At 39.2% G+C, this 6,979-nt stretch overlaps 1 long non-coding RNA gene across 1 annotated transcript; it reads right to left on the reverse strand.

The window, feature by feature from the left end:
- Positions 1-2,849: 2,849 nt before the first annotated feature.
- Positions 2,850-6,162, reverse strand: LOC118416008. The gene is made up of 2 exons (XR_004831181.1): positions 5,962-6,162; positions 2,850-5,047 (listed from the first exon to the last, which is right to left on the reverse strand). It is a non-coding gene; the product is annotated as an uncharacterized LOC118416008 (long non-coding RNA).
- Between the last annotated feature and the right edge of the window lie 817 nt (positions 6,163-6,979).

The raw sequence follows: 6,979 nt of genomic DNA on the forward strand, positions 1-6,979 counted from the left end.
CACTTTTGCAAGAAAGCATCAAACCAACAACTCTACAGCAGAACTTTACCCAGCAGCCAGTTCAAGATGAGAAGTTGTTGGGTTTGTAGGGCTCTCTCTGTGTGCCAGGCAAAAGATATTCCTTCAGCTTTGTCACTGTTGACATCATACAGCATTGGGGATTCTGACTTGTACATTGTGTTTTCTTTTGAGTGCATCTCAGCCAAAACATTTGTGCTTGAGCCTGTAATTTGTATCTCCTGTATGCTTCCACGGTTTTCCTTCCCTGGATACATGATGGATGTTACGCCCTGTATCACCAGTTAGTTAAACTCCAACAAGCCAGAGATTTCCAGAACTCCAGTAGCACGGTGGTGCTGACAGTTGACACTTTCTGTAAGAATCAAGAAAATATGTGTTAAAAACTTATTCTGGTTGTAAAAAAATTTGACAACATTAAAATACTTGTGGAATAGCCCTTCTTTGCTTATGATACATGGATCTGGGGTGTCATTTTTTTTACCTAAAATTAAAGTAAACATGTGTATTCAGGCTACTGTGGAATTGCAATTTAGCAGACAAAAAGAAGAGAAAGTTTCATAATGATAATGGTAGAAACATGTGCTTTCCTAGGGCCAATAGATCTACTGATCTACAATGCACATGAGGGGGGACATTCGGGCAATTGTTTGCAAATCTAGTTTCTCCTTGGATTTCTTGAGCTTTGATTGTTTGATTTACAAGAACGGGCACTTTTCATTTGTCCCATTTTACCCTCCTTTTCTTCAATGGAAAAACATGGCCAGCTAACACACCTGTTATGGATGGTACATGAAAGGTTCAGACAGGGTTGCAAATGTATTGATAAAAAGTGAACTCTTGTTTGCTTTGTGAGCAGCATCTCAGTCTTTATATACTAGTACTTATTCTATGTCACATCTCGTGGAAACGTTTTAACCGCACAATATTAGCCAATTTTTCTACCTTTTGTTTTTACAAAACCCATCTACTCTTCTCATCCCTCCTCCAATACGATTATTACTGGTACGTCCCTAGCCCGCACGGCGGGACATCCAGAGTGGTGCGATATGTCTTTCCATTCAGTTTCACAACAAATTACGCAGTAAAGCGAACAACAAATTACAAAACTTGACTAGCGAGGCAAAGTAAATATTCAAATTTGAAGTACAATTTTCCCACTGCGCCCGCAACAAAATATTTGATTTTGGGACCCCCGACAGCGCCACAAGGCCGAGAAATGTCCAGGTCACAACAAACTAACATACTGGGTCGGCTGTTCTCTGTCTGGCGCTATGACAGCTCAGTTGTGACAGTGTGATAGTTTATCGCCCAGAGACTGTTACTGTCAGAAACTATATATTTAGAAAACACAAAAGAAGCACAAGAAACTCTAGAAAGCGGGTCAGAAAGCGGTTTCGTTTCGACAAACCGCGGTTATAGGAAATCATCATCGAGATTAACTTTATATGACATAATGTGAATAACTTTAACAACAACAAAACAGTCACTAAAACAGTCAATATATAAACATGACTTCCCAGTACCGTACCTAAATCCTAGGCTTCTGTAGCTTGTCTGAAGAAAACGTTGTTCAGATGGAGTTTAGTTGTACCGTTATGTGTGTGCCACCATTTTCGAACAGCCCGCCGCACGAGGGGTCGTCTGGAAGCAATCTTATCCCACAATCCTTTGCAAAACTCGTTCCCATGCTTGCTACAGTCCACAATCTCCAAGCAGATCCTACGGTGACATAAGATACAAAGATGTAGTATAAAAGCTGGCAAAGGAGTATAGCCGGCCAAAGGGAGTCAGACGGGCACCGGAACATACACACTCCTACTCCTTAGCCGACTTCACTCAGCTGACAGCTTTTAGTACTATCTTATGCTACTGTGGTATCTGCTTGGAGATTTACAGCCCAAACATCTATGCCACAGCTTGAGTAAATTTTATTGAATGGCATCTGTGTACTCATTAGTTTGCAACTGATTTTGTAAGACTTTTACCTGCTGGAGATGAGAAATATGACGAAAAAGTACCAAATTGAGCAAATACTTGTGTTGTTGACTTGATTGCATTTATAGCCACATACACTGACACACACACACAAGCACAAGTGAAAACGTATTAAACCTTCTTGCCGAAGGTAAAATGTAATAACAATATCCAACAAATCAACATATCAATAAACAACAGCCACCAAATACAATTTATCTTTTATTATACACAATGTACTGTGTTTGCAACTTGAATCACTTATGCATTTAAATAACATTTCAATTACAGTCAAACCTGTATTAGGGGCCACCTCTACAGAGGGGCCACCTGTCCACAGTGGCCACTTTTTGTCGGTCCCTTGGGTATTTTATCTACAAGTTGCCACCTCTATACAGAGGCCACCTGTCTATAGTGGCCAAATTTGTCCGGTCCCTTGAGTGGCCGCTATAGACAGGTTTGACTGTAGACAATAAATAAATGTATGTCTGGAGTAACCTCTCAGGATGAACTTACTATCCAGATGACTTGATAATTATGTAAATTATGTATGTAGATTATAGTAATATATCTATAGATGTTGTCATCTTTTATTTAACTTAATATACATGTAAATACTTTGCTAGTGGCCAAATTCATTCTTGTTTTACTCATATAGAACAATTTCACTTCTGACATATTATTATCAAATCCAATGTACACGTTAGCACACAATACTTAGTGTAGGCAAGGAGCTTTTATGATATAAAAGCTCCTTGGTGTAGGTATCAATTCATATACCAAAACACAAATAAAGTTATGTACTAGCATTTTGCTCTCACAATAGATAAACAAAAGTGTTGGGATCATAAATATTTTTTTGGGGACAGACTTGACAACAAAGTGCTCTTTCTACAATGGCCTAGGGCTGTTGTTTATGTCAAAGATAAAGTACAATGCACCAATCACGTAGACTTACAAACTGTACTGTAAATCTTTGAAACTTTTGCATTGGTTTTATTTTGCAGTGACCTCCACCACAAATTCATGACACTGTAAATATGTATTCTTAATGACGCATAGTAGTCGTATACTGTAAGCAGGTTTGTTTCCAATGTGAATTAAAGCACCCTTTTTCATCGTACCCCAACATAAAACCACTGCTTCAGTTTCAAGCTTTACAGTACCATTCTCACTGTTCATCAGACTGTAGCCTTACAAGCAAGTCTCACTACGCTTCACTTGATTTATCTCACCAGGGGGCATACATATATAAATACTGAAGGTCAAGCTGACCTGTTCTTCAGGTAGCTTCTGTTCACAATGCAAAACAACAATGTAACCTGCACCCTTCATTCATTCTCTCCAAGCAGAGGTTAGGCTTTTTTAAACGTTTTTATCAGCCTTTCTATTTTGTACTGTTTTCTTGATGTCTCGCTGCCGTACCTTTACTTTAAGGCCTGGGCTTGGAGAGTACTTCATTCATGCTTTTCGAAAATATCCAATCACAAGAGCAGTACAGTCAGATCTGAACAAGACACCACTTCTACTGAAGGACCACCTGGCCACTTTTTGGTGGTGCCTTAGATAATTTTTTCCATCGTCTACAGTCACCACCTGTCACTTATCAGTCCCCTGAGTGGTCATCTTGGGCAGTTTTGACTGTACTTTATTACACAGGTTAATCAGATATTTAAACTTCTAATAAATAAATTTTGGCCATCTATACTTTGAGCAGCAGCGGCAGCACCACAAGCAAGATTTTTGTACATTTACAAAATTTACATGACATCATCATTACAATAACCAGCTATTGACTGTTGTTTGCAGTGGTATTCTCCTCAAGGTCATTGTGGTGAAATTTTGACAGCGAGTAACACTGAGAATGCTTCCCCATTGTACTGCTACTACTAGTTCTAGAGTAATATGGAACTGTTTTGGCTGCAAACATATTTTTCAACATGACGAGAACCTCATTTTCCATGCCTGGCTTTGCATAATAATACATAAGATGATATTTGTAACAACAATTACTTGTACTTTTAACTAGTCACTTGGCTTCCATGGAATACTGGTAACTCTAAAAACTTAACAGATACGAAATATCTGAATTTCCTTAAAAACAAAAAGAAAACAATTCCATTGGTAGCATAAGAATCAAGATACAGTTGACAGTGCTAGTTCTCAACAATTTCTTTGGCAACAAAAGATTGTGTTTCAATCTATCTACCTAGCACAAGCAACCTAAACTTACTTATGTGTGTTTTTGAACACACGTCCATCTTTCTACTGGTTTGTGCTTTTACCGTGTTATCTGCAACATAGTGAATCACATTTGGAATTTTTCTTACACTTCTTTAGATCTATCACCTTTCAATACTTAATCTGCACATACACAGTTGTTGTAATATACTTGCCAAAACCATGCAGCTGTACACATTTAAATAATTGTTAAACAATATCCATATCTTCTTTTCCTGACTTTGTATTACACATAGTTTTGTTGATTTGCTCTTCTTTTCACCCTCTACTATACCTAAATTGCGGTGAACTAGCTTGGCCCTTACTTTAACAGTTAATTTTTTATGTCTGACTTGTCTTCTTGTCTGTTCTTGGGACATACAGTTGTACAGTGGTGCTTCTTCCATCCTGAAGCTGTCACATGAAGTTTTCTTGGTGCAACAGTTATCTACTTCTGTGACTTTTCTCTGGGGGTCTTCTACATTGTCTTCTACGGAGGGCGATTCCTTGCAGGGAGGCACATCAACTTTCAGTCCTTCATCAGAATCACAGTTCCACTTGTTGTCTTGTTGCTGCTTTGCACCTTCCTTCACCTGCAAAGGTTGTCCTCTGTTGTTGCCACTTTCTTCACTGGTATATGTAGTACTTGCGTAGGGATGGACTTCAATATCTCTTGGGTAAGTTAAGGTCTCAAGATTGGGGACTTTGCAATGGATTTTGGGTGCATCAGAATGGTCTTCACTTTCTGTCAGAAAGGACATTGTTCCTCCACAGTGGATTTTTCTGGGCATATCAGAAATGACGAACTCGTCTCTGGCGCTGATCCTCAGGCCTGTTGGGGACAACAAACAGTTATGTTAATTCATCACTTTTATCTGCATACCCGGTAAAAAGCCTTCAGGCATAACACTCCAGTTTTGAACAGTGAGTGAGTATATTCAAGGACGTTAAAACGTCCTTGGTACAGTAAGTAGTTTAAGATCAGACTGTAAGATGGACCCCTAGTCTTTTTGAAAAGTGTTCTTTGATGTGCTAGAAGCATAGCTATCCTCAAACAAAGGACCTCCATTTTACACCCTATCCAAGGGAAGTCCATCAGTTGAAGTTTGGTACTCATTTGAGTCATTTTCACCTGAGTGAAGTGAGGAAACTTGAAAGGGCATCATTCTAACTCAGATTCTGGCCCAAACGGGTTTAACGATCACCCCTCACGATGTCACCATTACAAGACCTTAATTTTCACACAGATCTGCTTTGAAATGATATGATATCAGTGGCTAATATTACGTATTGAGTCCAATAACTAAACTGAGCATACATTTGTGTCTTTCAACAAGTTATCTACAAGTGTTGCCATGATCCAAGAACAACATTTAGAAGCCAACAACCAGCTTTGAATTCCAACAACAACAATCCAACTGTTCGATCAGTGAGCCCGAAACAAAAGCAAATCATGCACACGTGTGAATAGAACAAAAGATAACTGATAAAAGCTCCTTGGCTATATTGACAAGTCATCAGAAAGTTGTACTGTTTTTTTTACAGGTTTTGGCATGGAAAACATATCTATAAATCACGAAATCAACATTTTCCCAGTAACCAAGAGAATGTACATAATGCTGTACAAAGTCAACATTTTGTTGTGTGTCTAAACGTAAAAAAAAATATTATTGCGGTATTTTCAAAGATGAAAGGGCACACAAACAAGGCTCCCCTCCCGACAAAGGACGACCCTTTTTTACGTACCGTTCAGCCCACAGGTATATGATAGGGTACAGCTCATCCCAGGTGTATCTCTGTACCAGGTACAGGCCGAAAAGTTCGATTTCTGTCACCCAACACAGCATAAGAAAGGCGCAAAGCACCAGCAAAATAGCGCTAAACATGGCCGTCTTTCATTCCTTCCTCGAAGAGGGTTGCGGTCGCATTTGTCTCGTCACGAAAATGCAAATGAGCAAACGCCCGATTTCACGAGCACGAAATTGGAATATGACCTGACGTTGCGACGTTGCACGTGAGTTGCCCAATCCCGGCACGCGAGGAAGCCCAGGACAGCGATCGTGCCCCACGACGTATGTCTATGATTCTCAAACTGACAACATACAATTGACGAATCGCTGGGAAAAATGATGCCCCACGACGTATATTAACGTTATGTCTATGATTCTCAAACTGACAACATACAATAATTGACGAATCGCTGGGAAAAATGATGCCCCACGACGTATGTCTATAATTCTCAAACTGACAACATACAATTGACGAATCGCTGGGAAAAATGATGCCCCACGATGTATGTCTATGATTCTCAAACTGACAACATACAATTGACGAATTGCTGGGAAAAATGATGCCCCACGACGTATGTCTATGATTCTCAAACTGACAGCATACATCAGTTCTGTCATATCTGATTTCACATCTGACAGTGCTACCGAAGAACTTCTGTCATCTGCCCTACTATGATGACCTAAAATATTACACCAAGTCAGGTTTTTAATCTAAAATATAACCTATGATTTTAACATCTAACATCTGACAATGGTCCTTACAACCGGTATCAGGTTTTTAATCTAACATCTGACATTGGTCCTTACACCAAGTCAGGTTTTTAATCTAACATCTGACATTGGTCCTTACACCAAGTCAGGTTTTTAATCTAACATCTGACATTGGTCCTTACACCAAGTCAGGTTTTTAATCTAACATCTGACATTGGTCCTTGCGCCATGTCAGAATTTTAAATCAGATTTTAGATTGAAAT

Source organism: Branchiostoma floridae, chromosome 5, assembly GCF_000003815.2.
Source record: "Branchiostoma floridae strain S238N-H82 chromosome 5, Bfl_VNyyK, whole genome shotgun sequence".
In the NCBI taxonomy this organism is placed as follows: Eukaryota; Metazoa; Chordata; class Leptocardii; order Amphioxiformes; family Branchiostomatidae; genus Branchiostoma; species Branchiostoma floridae.